Raw genomic sequence first — 12,493 nt, forward strand, 5'->3', positions numbered from 1 at the left:
ATCCGATTCCCTGCCTCTGATTCCCCGCCTCTGATTCCCCATCTCTGATTCCCCGCCTCTGATTCCCCGTGTCTGATTCCCTGCCTTTGATTCCCCGCCTCTGATTCCCCGCCTCTGATTCCCTGCCACTAATTTCCTGCCCCTGATTCCCCACCTCTGATTCCCCACATCTGATTCCCCGCCTCTGTTTCCCCGCCTCTGATTCCCCGCCTCTGATTCCCCATATCTGATTCCCTGCCTCTGATTCCCCAACTCTGACTCCCCGCCTCTGATTCCCCATATCTGATTCCCCGCCTCTGATTCCCCAACTCTGATTCCCAGCCTCTGATTCCCTAGCTCTGAACCCCGCCTCTGATTCCCCGCGTCTGATTCCCTGCCTCTGATTCCCCGCCTCTGATTCCCCATCTGTGATTCACAACCTCTGATGCCCCACCTCTGATTCCCCATATCTGATTCCCCGCCTCTGTTTCCCCGCCTCTGATTCCCCGCCTCTGATTCCCCATATCTGATTCCCCACCTCTGATTGCCCACCTCTGATTCCCCGCGTCTGATTCCCTGCCTCTGATTCCCCGCCTCTGATTCCCCATCTCTGATTCACCACCTCTGATTCCCAGCCTCTGATTCCCCATCTCTGATTCCGCACATCCGATTCCCTGCCTATGATTCCCCACCTCTGATTCCCCGCCTCTGATTCCCCATATCTGATTCCCCACCTCTGATTGCCCACCTCTGATTCCCCGCGTCTGATTCCCTGCCTCTGATTCCCCGCCTCTGATTCCCCATCTCTGATTCACCACCTCTGATTCCCAGCCTCTGATTCCCCATCTCTGATTCCGCACATCCGATTCCCTGCCTATGATTCCCCACCTCTGATTCCCCGCCTCTGATTCCCCACCTCTGTTTCCCCATATCTGATTCCCCGCCTCTGATTCCCCAACTCTAATACCCCGCCTCTGATTCCCCAGCTCTGATTCCCCGCCTCTGATCCCCGCATCTGATTCCCTGCCTCTGATTCCCCGCCTCTGATTCCAGGCCTCTGATTCCCAGCATCTGATTCCGGCCTCTGATTCCCGGCCTCTGATTCCCTGCTTCTGATTCTGATTCCCTGCCTCTGATTCCCCATCTCTGATTCCGCACATCTGATTCCTTGCCTCTGATTCCCCACCTCTGATTCCCCATATCTGAATCCCCGCCTGGGTTTCCCCGCCTCTGATTCCCCGCCTCTGTTTCCCAATATCTAAGTCCCCGCCTCTGATTCCCCAAATCTGATTCCCCACCTCTGATTCCCCAGCTCTGATTCCCCGCCTCTGATTCCCCGCATCTGATTCCCTGCATCTGATTCCAAGCCTCTGATTCCCTGCCTCTGATTCCCAACCTCTGATTCCCCACCTCTGATTCCCCATATCTGATTCCCCGCCTCTGTTTCCCCGCCTCGGATTCCCCGCCTCTGTTTCCCCATATCTGATTCCCGGCCTCTGATTCCCCGCCACTGATTCCCCGCCTCTGATTCCCTGCCTCTGATTCCCCATCTCCGATTCCGCACATCTGATTCCCTTCCTCTGATTCCCCGCCTCTGATTTTCCGCCTCTGATTCCCTGCCTCTGATTCCCAACCTCGGATTCCCCACCTCTGATTCCCCATATCTGATTCCCCGCCTCTGTTTCCCAACTCTGATTCCCCGCCTCTGATTCCCCAGCTCTGATTCCCCGTGTTTGATTCCCTGCCTCTGATTCCCTGCCCTGATTCCCCATCTCTGTTTCACCGCCTTTGATTCGCCACCTCTGATTCCCCATATCTGATTCCCCGCCTCTGTTTCCCCGACTCTGATTCCCTGCCTCTGATGCCCAACCTATGATTCCACACCTCTGATTCCCCATATCTGATTCCCCGCCTCTATTTCCCCATATCTGATTCCCCGCCTCTGATTCCCCAACTCTGATTCCCCGCCTCTGACTCCCCAGCTCTGATTCCCCGACTCTGATTCCCGGCATCCGATTCCCTGCCTCTGAATTCCCGCCTCTGATTCCCCATCTCTGATTCCCCGCCTCTGATTCCCCGTGTCTGATTCCCTGCCTTTGATTCCCCGCCTCTGATTCCCCGCCTCTGATTCCCTGCCACTGATTCCCTGCCCCTGATTCCCCACCTCTGATTCCCCACATCTGATTCCCCGCCTCTGTTTCCCCGCCTCTGATTCCCCGCCTCTGATTCCCCATATCTGATTCCCTGCCTCTGATTCCCCAACTCTGATTCCCCGCCTCTGATTCCCCAGCTCTGAATCCCCGCCTCTGATTCCCCGCGTCTGATTCCCTGCCTCTGATTCCCCGCCTTCATTCCCCATCTCTGATTCACAACCTTTGATTCCCCACCTCTGATTCCCTATATTTGATTCCCCGCCTCTGTTTCCCCGCCTCTGATTCCCCGCCTCTGATTCCCCATATCTGATTCCCCGCCTCTGATTGCCCACCTCTGATTCCCAGCCTCTGATTCGCCAGCTCTGATTCCCCGCCTCTGATTCCCCGCATCTGATTCCCTGCCTCTGATTCCCCGCCTCTGATTCCCCATCTCTGATTCACCGCCTTTGATTCGCCACCTCTGATTCCCCATATCTGATTCCCCACCTCTGATTCCCGGCCTCTTATTCCCAGCATCTGATTCCCGGCCTCTGATTCCCGGCCTCTGATTCCCCGCTTCTGATTCTGATTCCCTGCCTCTTATTCCCCATCTCTGATTCCGCACATCTGATTCCCTGCCTCTGATTCCCCACCTCTGATTCCCCATATCTGATTCCCCGCCTCTGTTTCCCCGCCTCTGATTCCCCGCCTCTGTTTCCCTATATCTAATTCCCCACCTCTGATGCCCCAACTCTGATTCCCCGCCTCTGATTCCCCAGCTCTGATTCCCCGCCTCTGATTCCCTGCATCCGATTCCCCATATCTGATTCCCCGCCTCTGTTTCACCGCCTCTGATTCCCCGCCTCTGTTTCCCCATATCTGATTCCCGCCTCTGATTCCCAACTATGAATCCCCTCCTCTGATTCCCCAGCTCTGATTCCCTGCCTCTGATTCCCCGCGTCCTATTCCCTGCCTCTGATTCCCCGCCTGTGATTCCCCATCACTGATTCACCACCTCTGATTCCCTACCTCTGATTCCCCATATCTAATTCCCCGCCTCTGTTTGCCCGCCTCTGATTCCCCGCCTCTGTTTCCCCATATCTGATTCCCCGCCTCTGAATCCCCAACTCTGATTCCCTGCCTCAGATTCCCCAGCACTGATTCCCCGCCTTTGATTCCCCCCGTCTGATTCCCAGCCTCTGAATCCCCGTGTCTGATTTCCTGCCTCTGATTCCCCGCCTCTGATTCCCCATCTCTGATTCACCGCCTCTGATTCCCCACCTCTGATTCCCCCTCTCTGATTCCGCACATCCAATTCCCTGCCTCTGATTCCCCAACTCTGATTCCCCACCTCTGATTCCCCAGCTCTGATTCCCCGCCTCAGATTCCCCGCGTCTGATTCCCTGCCTCTGATTCCCCGCCTCTGATTCCCTGCCTCTGATTCCCCATATCTGATTCCCCGCCTCTGATTCCCCAACTCTGATTCCCCGCTTCTGATTCCCCAGCTCTGAATCCCCGCCTCTGATTCCCCGCGTCTGAATCCCTGCCTCTGATTCCCCGCCTCTGATTCCCCATCTGTGATTCACAACCTCTGATGCCCCACCTCTGATTCCCCATATCTGATTCCCTGCTTCTGTTTCCCCGCCTCTGATTCCCCACCTCTGTTTCCCCATATCTGATTCCCCGCCTCTGATTCCCCAACTCTAATACCCCGCCTCTGATTCCCCAGCTCTGATTCCCCGCCTCTGATTCCCCGCATCTGATTCCCTGCCTCTGATTCCCCGCCTCTGATTCCAGGCCTCTGATTCCCAGCATCTGATTACGGCCTCTGATTCCCGGCCTCTGATTCCCTTCTTCTGATTCTGATTCCCTGCCTCTGATTCCCCATATCTGATTCCCTGCCTCTGTATCCCCGCCTCTGATTCCCCGCCTCTGATTCCCAACTCTGATTCCCCGCCTCTGATTCCCCAGCTCTGATTCCCCGTGTTTGATTCCCTGCCTCTGATTCCCTGCCCTGATTCCCCATCTCTGTTTCACCGCCTTTGATTCGCCACCTCTGATTTCCCGCCTCTGTTTCCCCATATCTGATTCCCCGACTCTGATTCCCCAACTCTGATTCCCCTCCTCTAATTCGCCAGCTATGATTCCCCGCCTCTGATTCCCTGCGTCTGATTCCCTGCCTCTGATTCCACGCCTCTGATTCCCCATCTCTGATTCCCCGCCTCTGATTCCCCGTGTCTGATTCCCTGCCTTTGATTCCCCGCCTCTGATTCCCCGCCTCTGATTCCCTGCCACTGATTTCCTGCCCCTGATTCCCCACCTCTGATTCCCCACATCTGATTCCCCGCCTCTGTTTCCCCGCCTCTGATTCCCCGCCTCTGATTCCCCATATCTGATTCCCTGCCTCTGATTCCCCAACTCTGACTCCCCGCCTCTGATTCCCCATATCTGATTCCCCGCCTCTGATTCCCCAACTCTGATTCCCAGCCTCTGATTCCCCAGCTCTGAACCCCGCCTCTGATTCCCCGCGTCTGATTCCCTGCCTCTGATTCCCCGCCTCTGATTCCCCATCTGTGATTCACAACCTCTGATGCCCCACCTCTGATTCCCCATATCTGATTCCCCGCCTCTGTTTCCCCGCCTCTGATTCCCCGCCTCTGATTCCCCATATCTGATTCCCCACCTCTGATTGCCCACCTCTGATTCCCCGCGTCTGATTCCCTGCCTCTGATTCCCCGCCTCTGATTCCCCATCTCTGATTCACCACCTCTGATTCCCAGCCTCTGATTCCCCATCTCTGATTCCGCACATCCGATTCCCTGCCTATGATTCCCCACCTCTGATTCCCCGCCTCTGATTCCCCATATTTGATTCCCTCCCTCTGTTTCCCCGCCTCTGATTCCCCACCTCTGTTTCCCCATATCTGATTCCCCGCCTCTGATTCCCCAACTCTAATACCCCGCCTCTGATTCCCCAGCTCTGATTCCCCGCCTCTGATTCCCCGCATCTGATTCCCTGCCTCTGATTCCCCGCCTCTGATTCCAGGCCTCTGATTCCCAGCATCTGATTCCGGCCTCTGATTCCCGGCCTCTGATTCCCTGCTTCTGATTCTGATTCCCTGCCTCTGATTCCCCATCTCTGATTCCGCACATCTGATTTCTTGCCTCTGATTCCCCACCTCTGATTCCCCATATCTGAATCCCCGCCTGGGTTTCCCCGCCTCTGATTCCCCGCCTCTGTTTCCCAATATCTAAGTCCCCGCCTCTGATTCCCCAAATCTGATTCCCCACCTCTGATTCCCCAGCTCTGATTCCCCGCCTCTGATTCCCCGCATCTGATTCACTGCATCTGATTCCAAGCCTCTGATTCCCTGCCTCTGATTCCCAACCTCTGATTCCCCACCTCTGATTCCCCATATCGGATTCCCCGCCTCTGTTTCCCCGCCTCGGATTCCCCGCCTCTGTTTCCCCATATCTGATTCCCGGCCTCTGATTCCCCGCCACTGATTCCCCGCCTCTGATTCCCTGCCTCTGATTCCCCATCTCCGATTCCGCACATCTGATTCCCTTCCTCTGATTCCCCGCCTCTGATTTTCCGCCTATGATTCCCTGCCTCTGATTCCCAACCTCGGATTCCCCACCTCTGATTCCCCATATCTGATTCCCCGCCTCTGTTTCCCCGCCTCAGATTCCCCGCCTCTGATTCCCCACCTCTGATTCCCTATATTTGATTCCCCGCCTCTGTTTCCCCGCCTCTGAATCACTGCCTCTGATTCCCCACATCTGATTCCCCATCTCTGATTCCGCACAACCGATTCCCTGCCTATGATTCCCCGATTCTGATTCCCCACCTCTGAATCCCCAGCTCTGATTCCCCGCCTCTGATTCCCCGCGTCTGATTCCCTGCCTGTGATTCCCCGCCTCTGATTCCCCATCTCTGATTCCCCACCTCTGATTCCCCGTGTCTGATTCCCTTCCTTTGATTCCCCGCCTCTGATTCCCCGCATCTGATTCCCTGCATCTGATTCCAAGCCTCTGATTCCCTGCCTCTGATTCCCAACCTCTGATTCCCCACCTCTGATTCCCCAACTCTGATTCCCCGCCTCTGATTCCCCAGCTCTGATTCCCCGACTCTGATTCCCGGCATCCGATTCCCTGCCTCTGATTCCCCGCCTCTGATTCCCCATCTCTGATTCCCCGCCTCTGATTCCCCGTGTCTGATTCCCTGCCTTTGATTCCCCGCCTCTGATTCCCCGCCTCTGATTCCCTGCCACTAATTTCCTGCCCCTGATTCCCCACCTCTGATTCCCCACATCTGATTCCCCGCCTTTGTTTCCCCGCCTCTGATTCCCCGCCTCTGATTCCCCATATCTGATTCCCTGCCTCTGATTCCCCAACTCTGACTCCCCGCCTCTGATTCCCCATATCTGATTCCCCGCCTCTGATTCCCCAACTCTGATTCCCAGCCTCTGATTCCCTAGCTCTGAACCCCGCCTCTGATTCCCCGCGTCTGATTCCCTGCCTCTGATTCCCCGCCTCTGATTCCCCATCTGTGATTCACAACCTCTGATGCCCCACCTCTGATTCCCCATATCTGATTCCCCGCCTCTGTTTCCCCGCCTCTGATTCCCCGCCTCTGATTCCCCATATCTGATTCCCCACCTCTGATTGCCCACCTCTGATTCCCCGCGTCTGATTCCCTGCCTCTGATTCCCCGCCTCTGATTCCCCATCTCTGATTCACCACCTCTGATTCCCAGCCTCTGATTCCCCATCTCTGATTCCGCACATCCGATTCCCTGCCTATGATTCCCCACCTCTGATTCCCCGCCTCTGATTCCCCATATCTGATTCCCCACCTCTGATTGCCCACCTCTGATTCCCCGCGTCTGATTCCCTGCCTCTGATTCCCCGCCTCTGATTCCCCATCTCTGATTCACCACCTCTGATTCCCAGCCTCTGATTCCCCATCTCTGATTCCGCACATCCGATTCCCTGCCTATGATTCCCCACCTCTGATTCCCCGCCTCTGATTCCCCACCTCTGTTTCCCCATATCTGATTCCCCGCCTCTGATTCCCCAACTCTAATACCCCGCCTCTGATTCCCCAGCTCTGATTCCCCGCCTCTGATTCCCCGCATCTGATTCCCTGCCTCTGATTCCCCGCCTCTGATTCCAGGCCTCTGATTCCCAGCATCTGATTCCGGCCTCTGATTCCCGGCCTCTGATTCCCTGCTTCTGATTCTGATTCCCTGCCTCTGATTCCCCATCTCTGATTCCGCACATCTGATTCCTTGCCTCTGATTCCCCACCTCTGATTCCCCATATCTGAATCCCCGCCTGGGTTTCCCCGCCTCTGATTCCCCGCCTCTGTTTCCCAATATCTAAGTCCCCGCCTCTGATTCCCCAAATCTGATTCCCCACCTCTGATTCCCCAGCTCTGATTCCCCGCCTCTGATTCCCCGCATCTGATTCCCTGCATCTGATACCAAGCCTCTGATTCCCTGCCTCTGATTCCCAACCTCTGATTCCCCACCTCTGATTCCCCATATCTGATTCCCCGCCTCTGTTTCCCCGCCTCGGATTCCCCGCCTCTGTTTCCCCATTTCTGATTCCCGGCCTCTGATTCCCCGCCACTGATTCCCCGCCTCTGATTCCCTGCCTCTGATTCCCCATCTCCGATTCCGCACATCTGATTCCCTTCCTCTGATTCCCCGCCTCTGATTTTCCGCCTCTGATTCCCTGCCTCTGATTCCCAACCTCGGATTCCCCACCTCTGATTCCCCATATCTGATTCCCCGCCTCTGTTTCCCCGCCTCAGATTCCCCGCCTCTGATTCCCAACTCTGATTCCCCGCCTCTGATTCCCCAGCTCTGATTCCCCGTGTTTGATTCCCTGCCTCTGATTCCCTGCCCTGATTCCCCATCTCTGTTTCACCGCCTTTGATTCGCCACCTCTGATTCCCCATATCTGATTCCCCGCCTCTGTTTCCCCGACTCTGATTCCCTGCCTCTGATGCCCAACCTATGATTCCACACCTCTGATTCCCCATATCTGATTCCCCGCCTCTATTTCCCCATATCTGATTCCCCGCCTCTGATTCCCCAACTCTGATTCCCCGCCTCTGATTCCCCAGCTCTGATTCCCCGACTCTGATTCCCGGCATCCGATTCCCTGCCTCTGAATTCCCGCCTCTGATTCCCCATCTCTGATTCCCCGCCTCTGATTCCCCGTGTCTGATTCCCTGCCTTTGATTCCCCGCCTCTGATTCCCCGCCTCTGATTCCCTGCCACTGATTCCCTGCCCTTGATTCCCCACCTCTGATTCCCCACATCTGATTCCCCGCCTCTGTTTCCCCGCCTCTGATTCCCCGCCTCTGATTCCCCATATCTGATTCCCTGCCTCTGATTCCCCAACTCTGATTCCCCGCCTCTGATTCCCCAGCTCTGAATCCCCGCCTCTGATTCCCCGCGTCTGATTCCCTGCCTCTGATTCCCCGCCTTCATTCCCCATCTCTGATTCACAACCTTTGATTCCCCACCTCTGATTCCCTATATTTGATTCCCCGCCTCTGTTTCCCCGCCTCTGATTCCCCGCCTCTGATTCCCCATATCTGATTCCCCGCCTCTGATTGCCCACCTCTGATTCCCAGCCTCTGATTCGCCAGCTCTGATTCCCCGCCTCTGATTCCCCGCATCTGATTCCCTGCCTCTGATTCCCCGCCTCTGATTCCCCATCTCTGATTCACCGCCTTTGATTCGCCACCTCTGATTCCCCATATCTGATTCCCCACCTCTGATTCCCGGCCTCTTATTCCCAGCATCTGATTCCCGGCCTCTGATTCCCGGCCTCTGATTCCCCGCTTCTGATTCTGATTCCCTGCCTCTTATTCCCCATCTCTGATTCCGCACATCTGATTCCCTGCCTCTGATTCCCCACCTCTGATTCCCCATATCTGATTCCCCGCCTCTGTTTCCCCGCCTCTGATTCCCCGCCTCTGTTTCCCTATATCTAATTCCCCACCTCTGATGCCCCAACTCTGATTCCCCGCCTCTGATTCCCCAGCTCTGATTCCCCGCCTCTGATTCCCTGCATCCGATTCCCCATATCTGATTCCCCGCCTCTGTTTCACCGCCTCTGATTCCCCGCCTCTGTTTCCCCATATCTGATTCCCGCCTCTGATTCCCAACTATGAATCCCCTCCTCTGATTCCCCAGCTCTGATTCCCTGCCTCTGATTCCCCGCATCCTATTCCCTGCCTCTGATTCCCCGCCTGTGATTCCCCATCACTGATTCACCACCTCTGATTCCCTACCTCTGATTCCCCATATCTAATTCCCCGCCTCTGTTTGCCCGCCTCTGATTCCCCGCCTCTGTTTCCCCATATCTGATTCCCCGCCTCTGAATCCCCAACTCTGATTCCCTGCCTCAGATTCCCCAGCACTGATTCCCCGCCTTTGATTCCCCCCGTCTGATTCCCAGCCTCTGAATCCCCGTGTCTGATTTCCTGCCTCTGATTCCCCGCCTCTGATTCCCCATCTCTGATTCACCGCCTCTGATTCCCCACCTCTGATTCCCCCTCTCTGATTCCGCACATCCAATTCCCTGCCTCTGATTCCCCAACTCTGATTCCCCACCTCTGATTCCCCAGCTCTGATTCCCCGCCTCAGATTCCCCGCGTCTGATTCCCTGCCTCTGATTCCCCGCCTCTGATTCCCTGCCTCTGATTCCCCATATCTGATTCCCCGCCTCTGATTCCCCAACTCTGATTCCCCGCTTCTGATTCCCCAGCTCTGAATCCCCGCCTCTGATTCCCCGCGTCTGAATCCCTGCCTCTGATTCCCCGCCTCTGATTCCCCATCTGTGATTCACAACCTCTGATGCCCCACCTCTGATTCCCCATATCTGATTCCCTGCTTCTGTTTCCCCGCCTCTGATTCCCCACCTCTGTTTCCCCATATCTGATTCCCCGCCTCTGATTCCCCAACTCTAATACCCCGCCTCTGATTCCCCAGCTCTGATTCCCCGCCTCTGATTCCCCGCATCTGATTCCCTGCCTCTGATTCCCCGCCTCTGATTCCAGGCCTCTGATTCCCAGCATCTGATTACGGCCTCTGATTCCCGGCCTCTGATTCCCTTCTTCTGATTCTGATTCCCTGCCTCTGATTCCCCATATCTGATTCCCTGCCTCTGTATCCCCGCCTCTGATTCCCCGCCTCTGATTCCCAACTCTGATTCCCCGCCTCTGATTCCCCAGCTCTGATTCCCCGTGTTTGATTCCCTGCCTCTGATTCCCTGCCCTGATTCCCCATCTCTGTTTCACCGCCTTTGATTCGCCACCTCTGATTTCCCGCCTCTGTTTCCCCATATCTGATTCCCCGACTCTGATTCCCCAACTCTGATTCCCCTCCTCTAATTCGCCAGCTATGATTCCCCGCCTCTGATTCCCTGCGTCTGATTCCCTGCCTCTGATTCCCAGCCTCTGATTCCCCTTCTCTGATTCACAACCTCTGAATCCCCACCTCTGATTCCCCATCTCTGATTCCGCACATCCGATTCCCTGCCTCTGATTCCCTGCCTCTGATTCCCCGCCTCTGATTCGCAACCTCTAATTCCCCACCTCTGATTCCCCATATCTGATTCCCCGCCTCTGTTTCCCTGCCTCTGATTCCCGGCCTCTGTTTCCCCATATCTGATTCCCCTCCTCTGATTCCCCAACTCTGATTCCCCGCCTCTGATTCCCCAGCTCTGATTCCCCGCCTTTTATTCCCTGCCTCTGATTCCCTGCCACTGATTCCCCGCCCCTGATTCCCCACCTCTGATTCCCCATATCTGATTCCCCGCCTCTGTTTCCCCAGCTCTGATTCCCTGCCTCTGATTCCCCGCCTCTGATTCCCCATCTCTGTTTCACCGCCTTTGATTCGCCACCTCTGATTCCCCATATCTGATTCCCCGCCTCTGTTTCCCCGCCTCTGATTCCCTGCCTCTGATTCCCAACCTCTGATTCCACACCTCTGATTCCCCATATCTGATTCCCCGCCTCTATTTCCCCATATCTGATTCCCCGCCTCTGATTCCCCAACTCTGATTCCCCGCCTCTGATTCCCCAGCTCTGATTCCCCGCCTCTGATTCCCGGCATCCGATTCCCTGCCTCTGATTCCCCGCCTCTGATTCCCCATCTCTGATTTCCCGCCTCTGATTCCCCGTGTCTGATTCCCAGCCACTGATTCCCCGCCTCAGATTCCCCGCCTCTGATTCCCTGCCACTGATTCCCTGCCCCTGATTCCCCACCTCTGATTCCCCATATCTGATTCCCCACCTCTGTTTCCCCGCCTCTGATTCCCCGCCTCTGATACCCCATATCTGATTCCCTGCCTCTGATTCCCGAACTCTGATTCCCCGCCTCTGATTCCCCAGCTCTGAATCCCCGCCTCTGATTCCCCGCGTCTGATTCCCTCCCTCTGATTCCCCGCCTTGATTCCCCATCTCTGATTCCCCACCTCTGATTCCCCATATCTGATTCCCCGCCTCTGTTTCCCCGCCTCTGATTCCCCGCCTCTGATTCCCCATATCTGATTCCCCGGCTCTGATTGCCCACCTCTGATTCCCCGCCTCTGATTCGCCAGCTCTGATTCCCCGCTTCTGAATCCCCGCATCTGATTCCCTGCCTCTGATTCCCCATCTCTGATTCACCGCCTTTGATTCGCCACCTCTGATTCCCCATATCTGATTCTCCACCTCTGTTTCCCCGCCCCTGATTCCCCGCCTCTGATTCTACATATCTCATTCCCCGCCTCTGAATCCCCATCTCTGATTCCCAGACTCTGATTCCCCACCTCTGATTCCCGGCCTCTTATTCCCAGCATCTGATTCCCCATATCTGATTCCCCGCCTCTGTTTCCCTGCCTCTGATTCCGGCCTCTGTTTCCCCATATCTGATTCCCCTCCTCTGATTCCCCAACTCTGATTCCCCGCCTCTGATTCCCCAGCTCTGATTCCCCGCCTTTTATTCCCGGCCTCTGATTCCCTGCCACTGATTCCCCGCCCCGGATTCCCCACCTCTGATTCCCCATATCTGATTCCCCGCCTCTGTTTCCACAGCTCTGATTCCCCACCTCTGATTCCCCAGCTCTGATTCCCTGCCACTGATTCCCCGCCCCTGATTCCCCACCTCTGATTCCCCATATCTGATTCCCCACCTCTGTTTCCCCGCCTCTTATTCCCCGCCTCTGATTCTCCATATCTCATTCCCCGCCTCTCAATCCCCATCTCTGATTCCCGGACTCTGATCCCCCTCCTCTGATTCCCGGCCTCTTATTCCCAGCATCTGATTCCCGGCCTCTGATTCCCGGCCTCTGATTCCCCGCTTCTGATTCCCTGCCT

The sequence above is a fragment of the Narcine bancroftii genome, chromosome 6 (assembly GCF_036971445.1).
Source record: "Narcine bancroftii isolate sNarBan1 chromosome 6, sNarBan1.hap1, whole genome shotgun sequence".
Lineage (NCBI taxonomy): Eukaryota > Metazoa > Chordata > Chondrichthyes > Torpediniformes > Narcinidae > Narcine > Narcine bancroftii.